A 23,886-nucleotide genomic window follows, 5' to 3' on the forward strand; every position below is an offset into this window, starting at 1 on the left:
GCCTTAGGTAAAGCAGCAATACATTCTCCCATGCTAAATTAAGTCAAAAAAAATCAAGATGCTCCTCATCTATACGTGAATGCCTGACTCCTGTTTATCTATGTGAATGGGATGAGATGATGTTTCTTACTACAAATCAGTTGGAAGAAACAGAATTTTGGTAATGCTTGGACAATTATTTTTATGACTTTTTTTTTTTTAGTTCAAAGAGAGGTTACTTTACTCATAAATTTCAAATGGATATGAAGAATGATGGTGGAAATGATTCATTACCAATCTTGAACTCTCAGATTGTTTGACTAATGAAGCTGACATCTTTATCAGTACCTGCCATTTCACAGAATGCACCTGCATTTGCAAGTAGATTGCACAGGTAAGGGCACAGTATTGATAGTAGAATCAATCAAATTATTCTGCTTTCAGACCAGAAAGATTCGTTCAGCAAATTAAGCTGTCTGTAACTGAGCCTTTTTTTCCTATACTGTCCGTCCATTTTTCAGCTAAATGAGTGCAATAGGACGGACAAAGATGCAGGTCTCAAAAGAAGTCCAGAAGTCCGAAGTGGTGCTCAAGTATCTCTTTCCTGAACACAGAAGGAATTTTATCTATGACAGTTTTAGAGGACACTCACTAAATGCTTAGAAAAATCAAAGGCCTGATTCAGTTCCTTCCTGTGATATGCAAAAATTTTATGTATTGTAAACCATATCATACATCATAAATTCATATTAATATATCTCAGCTGCTTCATATATCATAAAAAATTTCCAGAAAATAGATTTCAAGTGGGCACTTTCTTCTATTCTGCTATTCACAAAAGTTTAATGTTTGTGTGCGTAGATGCCCAGCTAAACATATTGAGCTGATTTCCCAGTTACGCCCAAGGAGTGCACTGCATGACACTAGTAAAGCCGTGTATAAGCCTGCCAGTGTGAATTTTAGCAGTCGAAACCTCCATGCTTCCAGATTCTACTGTTAGAGTTGTTAAGGTGTATGTGCATTTATGTGGCTCATCAAAAGCTTCCAGACAGCTGTGACTCATCAAGCTACACACATGTTCTCTGTCCTTCCACGGTGTGTCTAATGCATGTTGCAGTGCCCTAAGAGCCAGCATGACAGTCTTCTCTCCCTGAAAGTTGTCCGCAGTTGGTAGCACAGCATGATACAACTCAGATGGAGCACAGTCAATGGCTCGGGCCCCAACTAACAAATTTTTGCACTGATTTAATGCCACATCAAACCAATGTACTGGTATAGTTAATTAGCCTGATCACGTAATAAGGAAGATCAAAAGAGTCACAATGTGTGTAATTGAGTAGCAGTCTGCAATCTGCAGTTTGTGTAGAATTTCTTATCTAGTTATAGAAAAGCATAACCCTTCAACCTTCTGGTTGAAGTCCAGTAACGAGTCTAGGCCAACTCAAAAAGTCTAAAAAATTAAGCACACTAAAACAATATTTACTACTGCAGTTTAATGAGGTTTTTTTTCTGTAGAAAAAGAGATGTATACATGCAAACATAAATCTTTAAAGAACTTGAGAAAATACACCCTTAATAATTAGATACCTCTAATGAAAACCTGCCAATATAGTGTATTCAAAAAATGCTCTCGATTTAATACATGGTTATTTGGGCAATCTCAAAAGCTTAGAGAACCATTAATCATGATGATGAATTCAAGTACATTTAATTAATGCGTTCATTTTTTTCCCATTTATATGTTTTGTCCTGCCCATATAGTTCTCACTTATAGGCATCTTTCTTTCTAAAAACAAATCAGTTTAGCCAAGAAACCATTCGGGAAAATGACATGCTTTCATCGTGTTTAAAAGATTTAATTTGCAAAACTTTTGTTAAAAGAAAAGCAGGCAACAATGTTTATTATTAAGAGATGAGTCATGGTGTGATAAGTGGTTTGATAGCTCCAGTCTAACCAGCACCTCTGGCAATCTCAGTTACAGTGTGACAGTAGCCTTGGTGCATAAGCAGCAGCGTATTATGCCAAGGACATTCTTGTTCACTGAAAATCAATTTAAATACCATCACTTAAACTATGATTTGGTAAGATTTTGCCCTTGAGTTTCATACTTATCCTGAAATAGTATGGAACCACATTATACATTATAGCTGTGTAGTATATAAAATACCAGTGCTAGGCCCTGTACTGAAAGCTGTCCAGCTGTGCTAATGCACCTCAGCACAGTCATTACTGTGACTACAGTGATCCCAGTGCTTTCACTGCACTGTACAGGTATATTCCTACTGGAAATGGGATGATCTATGCAGTAAGAGAAAAAAAAACAGTGCAGCCCCATCTCAGGTGAATGAAGATGCTGTGAGGGATGTGAAGTTTTCCTCATCCTGGACACTGTCTTTCCAACAGCCAAGTCCCAGATGTAGTTCTCTGTGTGAAATCTCTGCACACCAGACAAATTAGATATGTAACTGCTTTGGTGGAGACAGCTGGAAGCATTTCTGCTTTGTACCAGAAAGAAAACCATGAATGGCATTCAGCACATTTTTTACTTAGAGATAACATAGCAAACAGCAATTCTTTGAACACCTCACAGAACCAGTGAGGCCAAATTTCCTAAAGATCTGTGTCTGAGTGTTAGTACTGAACATAAATTTTAATATTCATGACAAGTCTTTTCTGCAACTTTGATATTTATAAGGGCTTCTCTAGGGTGAATTCTCTCATGCCTAATAGGTCACACCACAGCTTTTTCCATAGTTACAGATATTTTTTTCCATTACCTGGTGAAAAACACAAGATTTTCTTATAAAATTGGAACCAGCTCCTGCCTTAGGGCTGTTCACTCACTAAAGGATAATTCTGCTAAAAGGAGCTAAATAGAATAATGCAGATCTACAGTACTCAGAGCAAACCTGCTTAAAATATTCGGATGGTGAAAACCATTAGACATTTTCACTAGTAATAACTAGGAGAGATAAAGTATTTTCTGGGAAGCATTCTCTTACGAAGCAGTTCAAATGTTGTTCCTAGTCATACTAAATAATCAAGAAATTAGAGGAGAAAAGGACTGTGTACTTAGTGAGGCATCCAACCAGAAGTCCAGTATTGCAGATTTTTACTTTTTCTAATCCACTCATTTTCAACTAGTGTGGACTTTAAAATTACCTTTGGTTTACAGAATTTAAAACAGATGTTATTGCTCTGCTTCTCAGTCTGCTTGAGCTTATTCTTTGTTTCATAGAAAGTCAATCTTTCACATGGGAGAAGAAAGACATGAATGTACTTTCCGATCTCAGAATTGACAAAAATATTCAGTTAATCTTCACTTTATAGAATGGATGGTTATGTCTTAAACGATGGCAGAATTTTTTGGTATAGTGATCTAATTCTGTAAGTGGTCCTTTGAGAGATAGAAATGTCCCTTTGAGAATTTACACTGGGGGTTCACTCTGAACACCCTAACTTAATTGCATAAGCTTATGACTTAATGGTTTCTTGCTTGGAGGGTCACAGGCATTCATCAGTCTGAAGATCAGGTACATCTGTTTGGCAGCACGCATTAAAAAACCCATTTATTGTAAGACTCTCATATTTGCCCACAAAACTAAAGATTCAAGTCCAAGAGTTTGTTCTAATAGATTAGCCATGCTTCATGTAACACAACTGATGTTAATGTCTGTCTTTAAGAATAAAAGAGACTATTTGCTGAAACAGCCAGGAAAGAAAGACAATGAAAAAGCAGAGAAAAAGAACTACATCCCCACCATGGTTTGCTTCTGTCCCTCCATATCACATTCTATGGGTGGATAAATCTATTAGAGACTTGTCAGGTCTTCCTCTCCACAGTTGTGGTCTCCTTCTCTTGCAAATGGACATACAGGCTTTTAGTCTTTTCTATCGTGAAGGACTGAACCAATAGCATAGTTTTCTCACTTGGGTCTTCAACCCAGAGAGAGTGCAAATATACAATTATCTCTATCACAGGGTTTCTCTGCTCCGTAATTGGCTTTGGAAGCAGGACATGGTATATTTGCTACTCTTATGAACCTGGCCCTCACTCTTATAACAGCAAACACAACAGCGGAGGTGAAGCTAGTGTCCAACATGAAACCCCGTGCTCATTATCAATAAACACAGCACATCTCATTTAACTTTTAAAGTCAACTTATGTGGCAGCTTATCAAGAGATTTGCTATAGTAATTTAAGGAATGCTTTGAACTTGCAATACGACTTATTTGCACAGATGTTTTCTCACTTAAAATCACAGTGACAGCAAAGGGGAGTTCCCAGCGGCGTGAACACAGAGCAAAGGCAAGAGGGTTGCTGCTTCATAGCTACATGAGTATGCACTGTGCATTTCTACTAGCATGTGTGACATCTAAGTACTGTGACTTCATTGAAGGGTCAAAAATATGGCACTGCAGACTACTGTATTTGCATATACAGCAACTATTTTTACATTATACTAGAAGAAGACATTATTTTGCCAAAATATATGAAAAAGGCCATAAACACGCAGATATTCGTGTGTCATCCATGAATTAAAGCAGTTCCTTGATGTCACACTTCCATATGAAGGTGAGGTTTTGATGGACAATGGCAGAAAATTGAAGGATGGCAAGCCAAGGTAATAAGAACAGATAGTAGAGTAGTCCATTGAATGAACAACAGTAGAACATCAAAATGACAGACAGAAAAGTGGCAGAAAACAGGGTGTTATGGTGCAGGGATCATGTTACCATCCGGAGTCTCTGGCAGGTTTGAGAATCACCTAGTGAGGGAGTGAAATTATATCATGAGACCAGAAATGCATTGCCATGGTCTCAGAACTCTATGCAAATAACAAATATGAATAATGAACATTTAAAGTAAGAACTATGCACCAGGCAAACAATTCATAAACTGGGATATTTATCTACATTTGCAAGTAAATTCAATTAATAAGCAAAGTAATAATAATCACACAAGTCTGTACATAAGCCACTAGCAAAGTTTTGGGGTCACTCTCTTGCTACTTTCATCTTCAACAGTCATCTCCAACCATGCAAAATGAATGTAATATTTTTCAAATCAGATTTTTTAGGATTTCTCACCTGCTTCAAAGTCACTGCAGCAATACAACCAATTATTCAGATACACTGAGAAAGAGGGTCCAGTGAACACTTCTGCCAGCTAAGCTCAGCATATGACAGCTCAGCCCGGCTTCCTGGAGAAAAATCTTTGCCTTTGTCTTTCAGGTCCATTTTCTTTCCACAATCTCTTTCCCATCACTTCTAAATCCATTAGGCCATTTCAAAACATCTTATCAACCTTCATGAAAAATAGTGACAGGAGAGGAAGGGAACACACATTAGTCTCTCTGCTGAGGCTGCAATACACCTTTTCTGTTATTTGCTTAATTTAGTGGAAACACTGACCTTTCAGTGTACGGAGTTCAGAATCACCCACAGCATATATCATTAGCAGCTAGGGAATGGGACACAATGGATGGAGGATACTAAGTGTACCTGTGCAAGATAAGGAGTATTTCGGGAGTGTGAAGTAACAGAGCTTTAATAATAAATTTCAAGTACAATTGAATGTAGTTAAAGGTCACTAAAACATAAAACAAGAGCCACTTCAAAAACAACTTATTTAACCTACAGTAAGAACATGAAGTTTCATGACTCTGCTTCCAGTCCTAATCAGCTTCCACATTTGATTCATCATGTTAGTTCACATTCCTCAAAACACTGTGTTTCATTGTTTTATCTATGTAGTACTTTTTGCATCCTTCCACTGATTTGCAAAGGACATAATAAGCAAATTAAGAATAAGAGGGTTTTTTTGTGGTTGTTTCTTGTTTTGTTGGGTTTGTGGGGAATTTTTCGATTTTCTTTTTTTTTTTTAATGGAAACAATGAGAAATGTGTTCCAGCCAAGCTAGGAAAATGTGAATATGTAAACTGACACCTCCAAGGTGGGTTTTTTAAACATAGTGTCATTCTATTTATCCTACGGTAGAGGAGATTAAAAAACAGCTATAGTAGGTATAAAACCTGTCTAATTTCAGAAAAACTGTCTATTTCAGAAGAGATTATGGCATGTAACCTGCCAATTGAGATTTAATATATTTAGGGGAAACCTGAGGACTTGACATGTAATTTTAAAAAAGTTCGATTTCTTTGAGTTAAATAACACTTCATGGTATTAATCAACCCTCCCAAAGACAGTATCTTAAGGTATGCAGAATCCAAAGCAGAGTAGCAGCACATACCTGTGTAATAAGACGCTATGCATTACTTGGGAAATTATTTCAAAAAGTTGGTCTCTTACTGATTGTTATTTCTGAAGCTAGTTATGAACATATAGCTGCTTGAAATGTTCCCATAAAGCCAGTGTGTTAGTATCAAGATGTTTGTTTAAATTTACTTTGGTTTGGTGAAATTCTATCATCCCAGAGCTGAGTTGCAAACCAACTCCCTGGTAGGCTGCCTTGGAACCAGGAACCTTATTGTTCTTCAAGGACACTTCACCAAAGACATCAAACCTGCTCAGAAGCCTGGTTTGCCGTGTCACAAGCAACCTGCTTCGTACCTCTCTGAAGTCCCTCATGCTACTGTTGGCCCCCATATACTGGTCTACGTTCAGATTTCTCTGAGGCAGGACCCTGGAAAACTGGTAGCCATCCACCCATAAAGGGCTTTCCTCCAGTTTTGCAGCAGTGAGGTGGAAGCCAGTGAGAGCACTCACTCTGCAAATTTTCAAGCTCATACACCTTGGGTTTGAAGCCTGAAAAAATGTATGTGGGCTCACTGTGCAAGTGTGCCCCAGGCAGGGTTCACTCTCCACCACTGAATTAATCTGCCGCTGGTCCAGGAAGCTGTATTTTGTTAGCTGAGCTGCTGCCACTCTGGTTGGAAAAATCAAGAGTTCTCATGAACAGGAAACTGTTTTTCACATAGCTTTTTAAAAAAACATGGTTCTTCCCCAAAAGGAGTTTACAAATTGAAACCATTACCTGGCAACAACTTCATTATTGTTTGTCTTCAAGGAGGTTCCACTTGGGCTCTGTGCTCCATTTATACATCACAGCAGTACTCTCTTCCAGACATTACAAAGGATAAAAAGACTGTAGGGAACTCTTGAGGGTGAATGCTAAGAAAAAAGCAATTAAGTTAACTTATTACTCTATCAGATTCATCTACAATCCCATAAGAAAAAAACAAAACCAAAACAAAATAAAAAAAAAAAAAAACATGTCTCCCTAATGCCTGAAAAATAGCTGAAAGTAATTTGTGGAGTTTTTTAGCTTGCTGGTTGTTTTGTGCTACAAGCCAGGAGCAGAATATAGTTATATACAAAATGTTATTCACAGCTGGAGAAACACGGGCTTATTATTTGGTCAGGGTCTGCCTGTGACATCAAGATATTTCATTAAAAGAGGAAATGTCCGCAGGTTTTCTGCATTCCAGTCCTGAGGTTTAATCCATGGGGGAAAAGCTGAAGATGAAAAATAATGATGTGAATGAGAGCTCCAAGTCCTAACACTTCACTTGTGAATACAGTAAGTTTTAAACAAATTATCCACATGTAATTTATCATATTTAACTGCAGCAGCACAAGTTTATCAGATGTGTTGACAACAGCTTCAGTCTAATCTCTGGGAATCCTACTCCCCAGTTCCTGTCCCAATGTCAGAGCAGCACTAGGCTGCCTGAGCACAGCTCACTGCCCAGTACCTGCAGAACTGCCCTGCTCAGAGAGAGCCCCAAGCTGCGTTTCAGGAAAATGAATCTCCCTGTAGCTCCTGCAAGAGCCTGTTAGGGTGCAAGATATGGAGGAAGCTCTCCTCCCACATGCCTTGCCCTGTCTCTCTGCTCAGAGCCTCTATCCTCTTCTACCCATCTTCAAGGGAGGAGCAAGGGATTGGCCTTATAACTAGAAGCTTCATACCTCTGACAACTTATCACAAGCTGATTCTCCTTTCTCTGCAACTGGCATCTTCCCATTGCAAAATCCTCTGCTCCTAGATGTTACATTCTCCCTTACTAATAAAGGGAGGTATTTAGCTGGCGATTCTGAGCAGCTGCTGAACATCCCTTGCTGTTTTCCTTCAGCTTTGACCTGTGAAGACAATGCCTTCTGCTTATGCCTAAACTATTGTGACAGACTACTTTTAATTAATTCATCATTAAATCATTTTTGACATAGAGCAGAAATAATCTGAAACAAAAAGCCTGAAAATTCTGACTCCCATTTCACCAGACTGGGGAAAGGCAGACAAATTGCTGCCTGCTACATAAACCCCAGGCAGGTACTGCAGATCTTCAAAGGAGCTTGGAAAGGATGTTTTCCATAACAGCCCTCCTGGGAATGGAGAGTCCCACTTGTGTGGCTCTGTCTCCACAGGGAAGCGAAAGAAGCTGTGCATTGCATCAGTGAGGAACTGTGGAAGAGGCAGCGGATGTGGAAGACAGGAAAGCCATCTTCTCAGAGATGGTATTTAGTGAAACATTGTTTCATTGCAGAGCTTTCAGAGCTCAAAGTTAGAAGGCAATATGGGATCATCTAGACAAACATCATGCTAAGTATATGTTTGGCTATAAGCACCCCGTGGCTCTGCCTGTATAATATAATCAGGAAATACCAGGTCTTTGGAGTGACAGGATTGGGTTGTATAGACTGCTCCACTCTCAAAAACTTGGACCAAGCTACTTCAACCTCTAGAAAGTGATAGCAGAGCACGTTTAAACCTGGGGTACATCTTCCCTGAGATCCATGAGCAAAGCTTAATAATTTCTCAGGTTGTGATCTGGCATAGGGTCAAAATAAGGGATCTCAGTTTAAAGGTCTGTGAATAATACCAGATAATATTTTAATTGTCAGAGAGGATTAGCATTCAGCTCATGCTAAAAAAAAATAATAAAATATGAAGATTACATTACAAAATATGATTTTATTAAAAAAATCAAAATGTAAGCTAGAATAACCCACTACAGAAGGTTAAAAAAAGACTTTTGAGTTTGTGGAAATCATCACTATCTTATATTGCACAAAAGAGAGCTCTTTATCCAAATGTTGCTGGCTGGAGCTCCAGGACCCGCTCAGCAGGCATTCTATTTGCTTGACATAAAACCCAACCAGCAAATCTGATCTATTTGACTTCTGCATATGAGATGTCCAAATTTGAAATAAGTCACTTTGTACAACTCTAACAATTCAACGGTAGTCATAATGATATGCCTTTGTTTACTTCAAGTTTGATTTCTGCCTGTGTTATGTCATGTCTATAACTGATTTTAGCCCTGATGCCAATTACTATTTTCTCGTGCAGGTTAGTCCAGAATAAAACAAAAATAATAAATTTCCACCCAGAGAAGAAAGGGATAATGAAACAATTTTTATAAACAGACAAAAAACAGCCCTCAAAACCCATCCAAGTTGTGGCTAACTTGACAATGGCATACTGCCCATGATCTGTCCTTCCTGTCTATGCTCTTGCTCAGCTCTATTGCTGGTTTTGTGATACCCAGCTCTGTAAGTTTCCACTTAATGCACTAGAGATGGAAAAGCTGTCACTGTTGTTCCTGCATGCAGCAGTGTATCATTCCTAGATGTGTCCACAAGATAGTCTTTAAACACTAGTGAGACTCCTGTCCCATTGTATCCTGTGAAAACACTTCCAGGAGCCCCTCTAGAACCCAAGACGTGGAAAAAGTGTGTTGGAGCCTGATCTGTGGCAACAACAATAGAAAACACATTATTCTGAGTTGTAGAAATAAGATATAAGGAAATCCAAACCTGAAAAATGGAGGGAGGGAAAAAACAAAACAAACCCCAAACCACTCATTAGGAAGCATGGAAAGCTATTCCAATATTCAGGAAGTCCTTAATCCAGACCAGACTTGGTCTGAAACTGTGGTGGGCTATGCTATTGCCAGATGCTATTTCCAATGTGATTTATTTTAAGAGAATATTAGACTTGGCCAAGAAGCTGCATTTGTTTGACTTGTTTTTATCTGCAAGTCTTGGGTGATATAAAGGGCACTGGGATGGGGTTCACTCTTCTCCTAGAACTGAACCACCTTCTTTTTGCCCTTTGTTAGACTCATCGCTTGGAAATTAGGATGCATTTCAAAACTGTCCGATGTTACACTTTGGGTTTGCAATAACTAAGATGATCACATTCAGGAAAATGATCAACTCTTTATTTAGACAGGCCAACTTTGATGCTGATTACAGCAGTCCTCCTGTTGCTGGTGCTTATTGTAAAGTGATGAATAGCCTTTATACCAGTCTGTAAGAGAATCATTCCTTTCTCCACAGGAGAATGTCTCCAGCATTGCTGGGGCAGGGAATGAAAGCCCTGGGTTGAGCTGAAATGGGTTCCTGGGCCACGAGCAGAGATTATGGGAGTCTCCAGGGGAGGTTGGGCAGGGCCAGCAGCCCTGGTAGTGCCTTCAGGACTTTACAAACATAAACCCATTTTTCTTTCTTCAAAAGGAAGCAAATGTGTGGGTCACATGAGTTCACTGATGTGGTAAAAATGGTCCAGCAATGGAGAAGACAAGTATTTTTTACAACAGTTATACTGTGATTTTGAATGATCCTCCTGGACATATCAAGATTTAACTATACCTTTCCAAATGTTTGCCATTTTCTTCCATCCATGCTTTCTTCTACCCATCTCTTCTCACTCCAGGGAGGCATTTGGGAAGCACTGCTTCACAGAGACCTAATGAGCTCGTCTATGCAAATCTGGCTTTAAGCGAGAAGGAAGAGATCCAGCATGTTCACGAGGATGGTCTTGGTGCATGAAAGGTGCTCTGAAGAACATCGCTGTAATGAGGGAGAAAAATCCTGAGGCAGAAAGCTGGGTAGGAAAGAAATTTCTCTTTCATTCAAGCTGTTTCTTTCTTCCCCTTATCTGATCAACTGAAACAAAACTCCTCTGAAGGAAATCTTTCCCACACAGTCTGCAAGACACTGGTGATCAGCATCGCCATACATTTTACATTTTATTTCTGGTAAATACAGAAACCACAAAGGCTTCCCTTCAATTTCTAAAATGCTGGTGTAAGAGCACAAGATGGATGTTAATGAATATAAAAAGAAAAGGAGCAAACAAAAACCAGTTAGCATTTGCTTATGAAGGAAAATTGAGTAACATAGATCTAGTGATATAAACATGTATCTAGGTATGATCATGTATCTCTATTTGCAAAAATAATTTCCCAGAATAAAGTTACTTTTACTGTGGACTTACTAGCACAGTAAAGATTTTTTTATTTCAGAATAATTCTCCTTTTTGAAAGCAGAACAACTGCTCATTCTGGAGCAGTGTTGACACAGCATGCACACCAGTGTAGCTGAAAGACTGTGGCAACCCACCTATCAACTGCTCTTTCTGTCAGTTTTACCAATAAAGTCCTATTAGTGTCTGGGTGTGTGTATGAGAGGGAGATAAGACGGTCTCCCTTTATCAAAAATACTGAAAAATCAAATATTAAAATCTCAAGAAAACATGATCTGCTTCAAAACCACTCACTGCATGATGAAAAGCAGAAGAGGAAAACTGCAGCTCTTCAGATCCTACTATTTAATGAGCATATGAAGGAGTAAACTCCAATTTCCTACAGTCTCGTGGGCTTTAATGGCTGCAGTGGCTAAGAAGACACAAGCTCCAGTTGAACTTTTCTCACTAGTGTAACATATACACGCAGATTTTCAAGTATGTCACAACACGAACTCCTAGTGCCACCCTTGCCATGCTCTGGGCACAAGGGGATATGTAGCAAGCCCCTTCACCCAACTATCTTCTTTTTCTTAAACTTCTTAGAATTTAATTGTCTTTGAGAGTTTTGCCTGCCTCTCACATTCAGTTTCAACTGATCAGTGCATTCAAAAACTAGGAATGAGGCACATAGACACATGTACACACAAGGGGTGGAATGTATAAAATACATAGATGCCTACATTTCAGCTGGGGAGTAGCTGAGGAGAGGAATGGGTTGCTATGGAGCTTTGTTTATCACATATAAGATACAGAAGAGAATTTCCTTGATTGACCATAAGGGTAGGCTAGGCTGAGCAGCATAGGCATGGGCGTCTATGTCACAGATGCCCAGATTTCAGGCAAAGAGCATTTTGCTGGAGCTTTCCATAGAAAACTAACCTTGAACTTGGCAATGCTTAGGACTTCCACTACTGTGGTAGCCATTCAGAAAACTTCTGAAGGTGGGTCAAGAGAAGATGGTTGAACGATTTTAAAAATCATACATCTCTATGTTCCCAAGCCAGTGGGCAAGGAAGTACATAAAATGGGTGAAATCTGACACAGTAAACAAGCATTCAAAGTTTAAGGCAATTTTAATGGGTTGTAATTGAAACCATGGAGGCAAATACTGCCCAATCTCTTCCTTGAGTGGCTTTCAAAAGAATTAGGAGGTCTTTGCATTAAAAATAAAAATTAAAAAAAAAATCAGAAAAGACAAACATTTTTTTGGAAAGCCTTTATCCCAGCTGTGAAATGTGCAACAGTGAAGGCAAAATCTCAGAGCCATAGGACGAGATGAAGCTTGACCAACACAGTTCAGAAGGCAAAGCTGCAGAAGAACTGTTATGAAAACCGAGAAATAAAGAAGAGCTTGAAAAGGAGAATAGCTTTCTAGTTCGATACCTAAAATATAGAGGGGCATCACTGAATGAGGGAGAGAGACTTCCTCCCATTATCAGGAATGATCACAGACTTCCCATTAAAAAGCAATAAAGAAGAACTATTAAACCCTATGGGAGGCAGCAGAAGTAGCTGAAGTCTTGATCGCAGCCTGATACCCTGTCAAGACTTGATGACAAAAGCGCATAAGTCCACACCCCAGGTAGGTGACTGACTCCCCAGGCACTGCACCTCTGCTGTGGCCCTCGGCAGGCCCTCAGCGGGCCAACAGTGGGGCTGGGCCAGGGCTGCCAGGTCGGCAGCCAGACTCGGGAACAGCACTGTGTCCTGCGTTGTGTGCCTGTGCCCTTCCCGGTCTGGGGAGAGGAGAAGAGGGGAGGGGTGCTGTAGGTGTCCCACTGACCAGGAGAAGGTGGTGTGTGTGTATGTGTGTGGGAGAGGACAGCATATGGAAGTGCGTGTGTGTGTTCGTGCATGCACATTTCCTATCTAGGAGGGAGGTGTGCGGGGAGGTCTGAGTGTGTGCGCATCCCATACATAGGAATGTTAACGTGATTGCACCCTTGTCTGAGAGGGGAATCCCCTGCCTAGGGTGGGCGGTTAGTGTGTGTTGTGTATTTGTGCATGTGTGTGTATCCCCTGCCTGGGGGGGTTAGTGTGGGCTGTGTGTGTACATGCATGTGCACGAGTGTGCGTGTGTGGTGTGTGTTCATCCCCCGCCTGTGGCACTGGTACAGTGTCTGTGCGTGGCTGCATGTGTATGTGTGTGTGTGAGCGCATCCTCTGCCCGGACAGGGGTGTGGGGGTGTGTGCGCAGGCCCGGGCAGGGGGTCGTGCGGGGGCGGGGGCTGCGCAGCCCCGGGCAGGGGGTCGTGCGGGTGCGCGTAGCCCCGGCGCGGGCACGGAGCGCGGAGCGGGCGCGGCGCTCGGTGTGCGCGCCGCCGGGCGGGGGGGCGGGGGGCGCCCCGCGTGCCCCGGCCGGGAGCGGCCGTGCCCCCCCGCCCCGCCGCCGCCGCCGCGCACAGCCGCAGACACGGGCGGCCGCGCCGGCAGCCGGCGGCTCGCATGCAGCCGGGGATTACGGCGGGGCGAGGGCAGCGCGGGCTCGGCTCTTATCCCCTCCTCGGTCCCCCCCTCCGCCCGCCACCCCAGCCGCTCGCCGCGCGGCTGCTCCGGCGGCTTTTCATCTACGGGGGTAGGAGCGAGATGCCTTTGCCGTGCTTCTTCCACCCCCAGTCCTCTCCGTGCCGGGGGGGCGGTGATGTGGAGCTGGGAATGTAGAGGAAAACCCTCCCCGGGAAGAAGCGACCAAAACAAATCTCTCTCCGTGGCTTTGGCGGCCGCGCAGTGCCCGGGGAAGCCTCAGCAGCCCCTGCCAGCGCCGGGGAATCCCTCCTGCAGCCCCCGGCGGCGCCCCGGGCGCCCGCCGAGCAAGGTAAGCGGGAGGGCATCCCTCCTCCGCCGAGGGCTGCCTTTTGGTTTTATTTGTATTTATTTTAGAGCCCGAGTCATCCACGCCTCCCGCGCTGATGGGACTGTGGAGGGAGGCGAGAACTGCCGGCTGGCCGCCGGTGGGCTGCGGGGCGCCCGGGCCGGACGGGAGCGCCGCGCTTTCGCGGGGAGCCCCGGGCGCGCCCCGGGCGCGGCGGGGAGCGCCCCTGGGGAGGGGGAATGCTCGGCGGGGCGGGACGGACACGGGGCGTCCTCCCCGGCTGCCTGGATCGGTCTGAGGGAGGAGAGTGCAACCCTCACGCTGGAGCGCTTTGGAAACCATGGATTGTATTTTTGTTCCATCAGAGCTGCTAAAGGGAGTGGGGGGAATGACATTTCGTAGTATTCTACCTCCTGCTGTGGGTGAGCTCTACAGAGAAAGGCTCGTCATTTGTTTCCGACGCTCTAATAACGCTTGTGGAAACCTGATGATACAAAACCTCAGTGTTCTCCGTAGCTGTCGTTGGAATTACCCCATCTACCCAGGGACTGAAAAATCCCCTCTATCAAAGAAAATACGTGTAGCATTGTGGTAGTCTAAAACAGTCATATATGCTTTCTGTAGGTATATAGCATGCTGACAGTTCCCTGGATTTAAAAACCTAAATGTCTTTATGAACAGACATGTTCACTGGCTGTATGGTTTCTACAAACCGTTCAGTGTGTTTCTTCTATCAGAATTTCACTGCCCGGGGGAAGGAAGACCTTTGTTTATACACTATGTATGTACTGTCCGTATTTATAGTAGGGTTTGGACTTAATTCAAGTTACATAATGATTAAGATACAAATAGGAAGTATATTTGCAGTTTTTTGGACATTTTAATTCATTTCAGATAAGACTGTCTCTGGCATCACTACCAAAATTGTCACTGTCGATGTTTATGTAAAAAGGGAAGCGTCCATAGCATCAGGTGGAGACAGCATTCCTTGGCAAATACACAGTCATCAAGACCTTGCTATCAAAAGAATACCTGAGGAAAGGATTTCAGTGACCCCATCCTGTAGCTCTGAGAAGCTGCCAGGATTGGTTTAGGAGAGGAAGAATAGCACTGAGACTGGGCAGGCTTGGCAGGGAGAAGAGCCTGTCTGGTGATGTTTTGCTTTAAAGACGCTTAGACTTCAAGTCTGCTCAACTGGCAAGTCTATCCAAGTTAGTGCAGAGATAGCACCAAGCCTCAGAGGCTGGGCAAGGTCTGTGAAACTAAACATCCTAACAAGCCTGGGGCACGATCCTAGAGAGTTTTAGTAGAAACTGTCAGGGGAGCAGGGTCAGTGAGTACATGCCCCTTGTGAGATTTGTTTGCTCTCCAATCACTGAGATGTGCTAGCAAAGCTCTGGAAATATTTCCCAGAGAGATGAGATGCAATACAAAAAAAAGTTTGTTTCTGGTTCTTAACACCTTTGTCTTCTTTGTTCAAACAACATCTGATAAACTGTCTCTTCACTCAGCCTTAGTGGAACTTGCAGCTGTCTTGTTATAATTTTTTTCTTTTTCCAAATTATGCTTTTGCAGGCAGCTCTCACCAAAGCATTTGAATTGCTTTTGCCTCCTTCTTTCTCAGCTGGATGCTGTCACTGGGGCTCAGCAGGTTGGCCTCATTCAGACAAATGCAGACAGTAAAACATCTTCAGCTCGAGATGAGGGAGTAGTGCTGTTTGGAGCAGCATGCTTCAGTCTGAGCTTTTCCATTGGCTTCAGCGTTTTGAAATGTCCCATTGCTGTAACGATGCCATATCATACGTATTTATTCATGCTTAGCCTTTTTTTTTTCTCTAAGTGAAAGTTAATTGGCAAATTCTGGCTTGCCATTCAAAGCAAGGCGAGGGGTCAAGATTTGCAATAGCTTTCTTGCCAACATTTGGGATTTTGCCAAACAGCTTGCTACTGTCACTTTTAGAAGAAAATCTTAATCTTACGTGACTTCCATGAGCTTCATGTAACTACATGCTCAGGTAAAATATTTTCCATGATACTACTGTATTTAAAGCTACCTGCTGGAGGACATTTCAGTCAGTGTTTTACTCTGTCTGTTGTTCTTATATAAACAGCATGTTGGGGAGGGTCTGTCTGTTCTCTGTTCTTCATGGCTTATAGGAACACGAGCTGAGATACTTGGTGAAGGGGGCAGTGACTGGCAGCATGTAGTGCAGTGGGGGATTCCACTGCAGACCCCTCTGAAAGTGTCTGCTCTACCAGAGTACAGACCTGCTGCTCCCGACAGACTGAGCTGGAAGCCAGAAGGGGAAGCACTTAAAGTTTCAAGCTACTTCAGCTTCATCAGAGCAGGCATACATGCATTCTAAAAATGAGTTTTTGTATGTTTTCAGGGATCATTTCTATTAACTCGTCATGCAATTGCATAATGCTTTCTGACCCAGCAGCGCTCACAGCTCTTGAAGTTAAGTAACAATTGCCTCTGAAAGGACTTTCTGTTTCTCTCGTGTATTTTTATAGGAATTTTTTTCATTTTTAGGAATAAGGTTCTTTTACCTAATAGGCGTCTGAATATTATAAACATGGCTGCATGATAAAAAACAGTCTGCTTTTCACTTTGTTGAGTTGGGCTGTTTCTACTCTCATCGGGATATGAACACCCTAAGAGAAAACATTTTTGATTTCCCATCAGTAGCTGGCATCTTTTTATTGTGGTTATTGCCGAGGTAGTGGCACTGGGTATTTGATTTCTTTGATTTTATATCTTTTAAATCTTTGGGACATGTTCTCTTATCTCACATTTAACAGGTAGAAATGAGTGTCTAGTTTGTAACAAGAATATTAACTGTAAACCAAAATAAACTTTCCGATTTCTAATTGTGGAGATCTTTTAAGATGTGCAACAGTGTTCTATGGGATACTGTGAAAATAAATTGCCTGGGACATTATACAGTAGATTTTATCCTATTGTAAATGTAGATTTTTTTTGTGCAATTCCATAGCTTCCTATGTTTGCTTATCTATAATTCTCTGACTATATGGAAAGGATATGGAAAGAATTTCATTATTTTGAATTTTTTTCTTCAGTATTATGCAATTAGAGGGATCATATTGCATGCTGTAATAGATACATTGCTCAGTCATGCTCAAATTCAATCTAAGTAAAATGCATATATATGACTAAATATAAAAACTGAACAGAGAAGCTTAACTCTATTTTTTTATTGACCAGAACTTGGAAATGTCTTATCTTGCTTAGCTATTGGTACAAAGTCAGTCCCAGTATAGCTTCCCAGACCACTAAATACCATAAAAGCCTTAGACATAATATGTGTCAGTCAAGATATTTAAAATCTATTAATCTTAAAATCAGCTGTATTCTTCATAAAAGATAGAAAGACTGCAAAAGCTATTCTGCTTTTTGTCCTTCCCAGTGCTTGTTACAGCACATGCAGAAATTTCAGTGCAAGTCGCACATTCGGCAAGTCCTGAAATTTCACTTGTTTACTGTGCCATACCTTGCTGTGTTCCAGGGGCTGGAGTAAACAGAGAATGAGGTTTTTTAGACTACTTTTGTTCACCAGAATGATAGTATGATGATGTTAACTGGATAATCAGCAAATAAAGAATATTATTTTGAATATACTTCTTCTTGGATTATTGCGATCGCATGAACAATATGGAAACAGTAATGAAAAAGTCTTAGGCCACTAAAGTTAGTGGAGTTTTTAATTTATTTGTTTCTAATGCAGGAAATCTATATTTAGCCATAATGGTAGAGCACTGTGACTTAGGTGTCTGGCTTCTATACATCCCTAATCCTCCTCTGGATAACTATAGAGTAGTCAGTAGCATCACTGCTGGCACCAGCAAGAGACTCAGAACAACAGTGTATTAGCTAATAAATAATATATGTCATACTGGCGTAATGCAGCTCTGAGCATTTAGGAGTAGGCTGCGATAAGCAGCAGTTGTAGTCTTTACAAGGAACAATGGCAATCAACCAATTTACCTCTCATAGTACTGTGACAGGGGGACTGTGGTACACTGTAAAACTGTGCGAGGGCATTTACAGTCCGAGCCAAGGCAGAGGGGCTGAATAGCTCTCTTACCACAGCACTGGCACATGATGCAGAAGCTCTAGGCTTATCAATGCTTCTCCCTGGGAAATCATACTTGCTATTGCAGGGTGTTCTTCGTGCTGCCATCATATTCGGGTATTTACTTGTTGGGAAATAAACATCAGCCCTTTATGTTACGGGGAAATGAATGCAAAGCTGTGCTGATAATTAACTGAACAAAGCTCTCAAACGTAATCGTCTTTGATGACACTGGAGATGAGCTTCTCCCTCTGACTGCCTAACAAGTTAAGAAATAGAAATCAGTTATGGCAGTACAATCCAAATACAGAATAAATTTGCCTCAGAGCTTTAATAAGATATCTCAAGGCAGTTCATAATATTTATTTCACAGTACCTCATGAATGGTTAACTTCTAGAAAATTAGTTGCATTTTCAATATATAGAGATAAAAATTACCATCAAATGCAACAATGAAGCCATAATGCTGCTTTCTACAGAGTTTTCAGTTGTGTCATTTGCCCTCTTAAAGTGTGAAGATTTGGTTTACCTGCAAGGTCGTTGACCTCATCTCAGCTGGATGTATTCTCAGATGACTAAATAATCCTGCTATAATTTATGGCTATACGTTCAGTGTAAATTTACATATACCAGAGAGATCCTGAGACAGTTTGAGCAGAAAGAGCTGGCAAGCTGCAGCAGCTAGAAGAATCCCACTAATTTATTTAAGCAGACTCAAACCAGTGAATTGGCCTAATTATCCATGAAATCACAAAGCTGTGAGTGACAGTGGTTGTTGAGATTAATAGCACACAGTGTCGATTTACCTTGACAGGAGTGCCATCTAGAAGGTCTTGCCTTCTAGAATATTTGCCTCTCATGCTTTCTTCATTCTCATTATTGCTGACATAGAGCAAACCTCTTAACTGGGTAAGCCTTGTGCTTGAATTTATACTCAGGACTAGCCTGGCTACTGATAGTCACTTTAGTCCCTATCTAGGCATATCAGTAAAATAGCATTAGCAATGCTGGGTGTCTTCTGCTACCCTTGAACTAAAGAGGGGATGAGAATGTTTGGCTGCTCCAACGTGTCTACAGATCACCTAGGTAGAAACCAAATTGTCTGGCTTTTGCTCAGTAACCTTGTGATTAGGTACTCATTAAGAAAAATCAAACTTTTGTGCCTTTCATAGATTAACATGATGCAAACAAATACTTCATTTTTGTAATCCAAGATTCCCCTTAGCCAAAGGACTGGTCACACCTCTCAGTTACAGACTCATTCATGTCTGTTGCCTTTCAGTGCCTCCTTCTTGCTCAATAGGAATGGGGATGGTCTCCATCTCTGCAGCCATGCTGAGGATTACTGATAGCAGCAGTGACCTGGAAGTACAAATGACAGGTTTGAAGCACTAGGGATGAACGTGGTCCCTGGGTGAATGGTTAATGACCAGCCAATTACATCAAAGTGGAACCAAGTCCACCACCTCAAAGTGTATTTTGAAAAGAGTGAATCTTGTTCAGTTCTTTTGAAGGACTGTGTTTTACAAACCTCTTGTAAGAGGAGGTGCAAGAGAATATCATGTGAGTAGGTTGTATCCCTTTTGATCCTGCTTATGCATTGGGCCTGGATAGGAGTTGAGAGCATCTTCTTCCTGACTGTAAAGTATTATGTTGATCCTGCCTTAGAGGCTCCTACACCCTTCTTTGAACTTGGGTCTTGAGTGTTTAATATTAGAAACCCTGAACTAATGGCTCTGATGAAGCACATTTTTAAGAGGATGCTGTGGCTTTTAAAAAGACATTTTGGCTTGATAGAGGTAAATAAATTAATTTATAGTGGCAGTTTTATAAAAGTGTTCCTTTTAACCTGTCTTGATTTAAGAATTATAACAACAGTAGCATGGGGCTGTGCATGATAGTGAGTCCTCCCTTTCTTTTACTGTCAGGTCAATTTGAGGGTCAAAAATATCAATAGTCCTGGTATCGGGAACGAAAAGTCAGTAGGGCTTCTTCTCTAGTGTTAAACTGAAGTTCCTGAGAACAGCTTTCCCTTACCGATTCCCAGACCAACTGTATCTTTACATAGTATGTGGAACCAAAACACTTAAGATAAGTTTGGGAAGCAAAGTTTTCTGCTTTCTGGATGACTGCTTCTCTCAGATGGGCCAAGTAACGTGCTGGGTTGTACGAGACCCTGCACGACAATTTCCAGTAGTAGTTTGAGTTGTTTTTCCAAGGCATTCTGTAGTTGAAGACATCAAAATGTTGAAGGGATGGATTCTTCAGAATCAAGACTAGACTGAAATTTGTCTTAATTTTTAATGATAAAAGCTTTTTGTAAAGACTTGCTGATGCTGTGACCTCAGAGACATTTTCAGCTATGTACAAAGGCACTTGTCAAAACTGAGTCACCCAAAAATCAAGGCCTTCATTCATTCCTTCATTCCAGCTTCAGGGCTTCTGTGAAGCACCAGCAATAGGAGAGTGGGCTGGGCTCCTGATGGGTTGAGACAAATGTCTCTTGAGGAAATCTGCCCCTCTCAAACTTTAATCTTTGGCCATGTCTCTTCCTGTCTGTTGTCCAGGTAAGTCTAGGTTTACCATTTACCCTGATTGAGTCAGGGAACAGTCCGGTTAGAAATGGTTCAAAATTAAATTTTTTTACAGAGGCAGTAATTGAACACAAATGTTTTTTACAAAGACATCACTTAAGAATACAGCTATGCTTTCCTTAATTGCAGATTTAGGATGGTGGCATTGCATGTTTCTGCTTTATTAGAAAACTCAAACATTAGACCAGGATTCTGGACAAAGTGCAGCATCCAGAGTTTTGGGTGCAATATCATTCAAAGAGGGATAAAATCTGACTCTTTTGTCAGATGTGCCTCATTGCTTCAGACATCATTTTCTGTGTATATGGGATAATATATGTTGTGTAATATTTCCCTGCCTATAAACCTAGAATCATCATTCAGTAGTACACTGTGCAAGCTTTTCTTCAGGAGAACAAAAAAACATCTGTGAAGTTCTTCAGTGTTTTCAGCTACTTGGCAGCACTGCTATTGCTAGGAAGCAGCGGAAGATCGAAGGGTTAGAGAAGATGACATATTTAGAATAGTACTAAAACTAATTGTTTTAGGACAACTGGTTATGTAGTGCTTCCTCAAAGAACAAATTATGTGTTGACAATCTTCTCCATCATCTTAATGCATTGCAATACAATTAGAAGAAAAAATCAAGTAGTGGATAAATAAATTGCAATTCAAAGCTCTAATTTATTAATATTAATATGTTTACTATTATTGGTGTATCCTATATATGTAACACCTGTACACTCTTAAAGAGTTGTATGGAAGTACCAACAAAACCTGTGGATCCAGAGTGTTAGCTGGGATACAAATGTGTAGTCTGATTTAGACCTAAAATGAGGACCTTACATAATCGCATTTCTGTCATATCTGGTTGTTTGAAACTAAAGAAAATGATCTGCCATTCGGCCTTACACTTCTCTGTGACAGCTCATCTCCTCTGAAATTTCCAGGGAAGGCTAAATAAGTAGTGAAAGACAGTATCTTTGGCAAAAGCAATAACTCAGCTCTTAGCAACCAATTGTAAACATAAATAGTAAAGTGCAGATACGACCAATAATTACATCCTAAACAAGAGATGTTTCAATCTGCAATGGAAATGCAACTGTTTTTGTAAGCTGAGCAGGAATGCATCAAGATTGTTTGTGAGGATCATATAGCCATGCTTGTCACAAGCACCAACAGCGGATCATGGCTAGTAAAGAAAGACAGAGAACTGGAGCTGATCTCGAATAAAGGCTGGTGGGGATCTTGATTCAGTGCTGGGATGGGCTGCAGAGCCATGTTCATTGCTCTCTTGAGACCTCAGTGCAGGCTGAAGGGGTGCTTCAAACCCAGCGCTCAGCTCCAGACTTGTGACGAGGTCCTACTCGAAAAGGCCACTTGAGTCTCAAATTCCACATGAGTGTTGAGGTAAAATTACCCTGACTGTTCTCAAGAGCATTCAGCTTTTTGGTGTGAAGCAGTTTGCGTCACCTGTAGTGCGTCTAGAGCCCACCCACACGGCTTTACCTTGTGTAGGAGCTTAAGCAAGTGATTATAAGTGCTATTGGGGTAGTTAGAAAACTCAAATAAGTTGAAACTGCCAATCTTGTGTGACTACAAGATTTTACAAACATTTTATCAGTTATACTCTCCCTCTTTTTCTGTCTTCTGTCACCTTACCTATTTCTGTCTGGATTTTCTTATCCAAGGCTCTTAGGGAATATGTAAAGTCTCAGAGTCTGCTGCTCCTTGGTGAAGTTCAGCTCATCCATCTAAAAGACATTTCTGTGCTCAAGATGGTGAGAACAGGGAGTTAGCAGACAGACTGATTTAGTTGATCTGAAAAGTTCGTCTATAACAGGCCCCATCTTTATCGAGTGTTTCCTGCAATCTCTGAGACTTTGCGCAGCCAACATTTAGATTTTCACATACCAGAAATAAATAATCTGTGAGGTCTGTTATGAAATGGAAATAATCATCGTTTCAGACCAGTTACTCATAGCTCCAAGAGCAGGTTTTTCAGGATTTACTCTCAAAGCAGTTTCCATAGACCAACCTGTCCATAGCTGTAAGCAGAACTCTCAAGGCTCAGGTGAGATTTGGTTGTAGTTTATGTAAGGACTCAGCTCTCCAATAATGGCTCTGACCAAGGTTTTAGTCTGGCAAGGACCAACCATTGCTTGCAGGGAAGCTCTGTCACAGAGTTCACAGGCGGAGGCTCCATCTTTGCCCCCTCAGACCATGTAGCTTCAGGTAGTTTCACCCACTGAAGACTGAGGACTTGAGCCCAGGTGCTGTCACCAGTAGTTCAAATAATCAAAGCTCATCTAATTCTCTCCCCTGCATGCATGCATGTGTTCCTGCATATGGATATGAAACTGAGACATACACACAAAGCTCAGTAATACTTTAACATGTTTCCTGACACTTCCTGCCCTCAGCTTGCCAATCCTTAACTATATGAGATTTGACATCTGTAAAGGTGGGAAATGGAAATAAAGAACAACTCATTTGAGTGGGATGCTTTTATGCAGAGTTTTAGCTATCACCTCAGCCATTTTTTTAAAAACTGAAATTAAGGGAAAATTCTAGTAATAAAGATCCTACAGCACACCATTAAGAAACTGCAGGTCTTCATATTTTGAAACAAAGAACAGACATTTGATAGCTGAGATGTGGCAGCAGAGATTGCAGACTCACAGAATGTGCTGAGTTGGAAGGGACTCACAAGGATCATTAAGTGCAACTCTTAGCCCTGCACAGGACCATCCCCAAGAGTCATACCATGTGCCTGAGAGTATTGTCCAAATGCTTCTTGAACTCCAGTGGGCTTGGTGATGTGACCACTTCCCTGGGGAGCCTGTTCCAGTGCCCAACCACCGCCTGGGTGAAGAACCTTTTTCTAATATCCGACCTAAACCTCCCTTAACACGACTTCAGGCCATTTCCTTGGGTCCTATCACTGATCACCACAGAGAAGAGATCAGTGCCTGCCCCTCCTCTTCCTCTCACAAGGAAGTTGTAGACTGCAATGAGGTCTCCCTTCAGTCTCCTCCAGGCTGAACAGACCAAGTGATCTCAGCTGCTCCTCATATGGCTTCCCCTCAAGGTCCTTCACCATTTTTGTTGCCTTCCTTTGGATGCTCTCTAACAGCTTAATTAATACC

At 41.5% G+C, this 23,886-nt stretch overlaps 1 protein-coding gene across 2 annotated transcripts in view; it reads left to right on the forward strand.

The window, feature by feature from the left end:
* Nucleotides 1–12,788: 12,788 nt before the first annotated feature.
* Nucleotides 12,789–23,886, forward strand: part of KCNB2 (potassium voltage-gated channel subfamily B member 2) — a 197,141-nt gene continuing 186,043 nt past the window's right edge. The window contains exon 1 of one of the 2 annotated variants that reach the window (XM_039379842.1): nucleotides 12,789–12,837. The gene's annotated coding sequence lies outside the window, so the exon portion shown is untranslated. Of the gene's footprint in view, nucleotides 12,838–13,733; nucleotides 14,071–23,886 lie in introns of those variants that run through there. The other variant, XM_027744626.2, reaches the window with a different exon arrangement.

Source organism: Pipra filicauda, unplaced genomic scaffold (genome assembly GCF_003945595.2).
Source record: "Pipra filicauda isolate LSUMZ 115617 unplaced genomic scaffold, ASM394559v2 scaffold177_size2800117_pilon, whole genome shotgun sequence".
In the NCBI taxonomy this organism is placed as follows: domain Eukaryota; kingdom Metazoa; phylum Chordata; class Aves; order Passeriformes; family Pipridae; genus Pipra; species Pipra filicauda.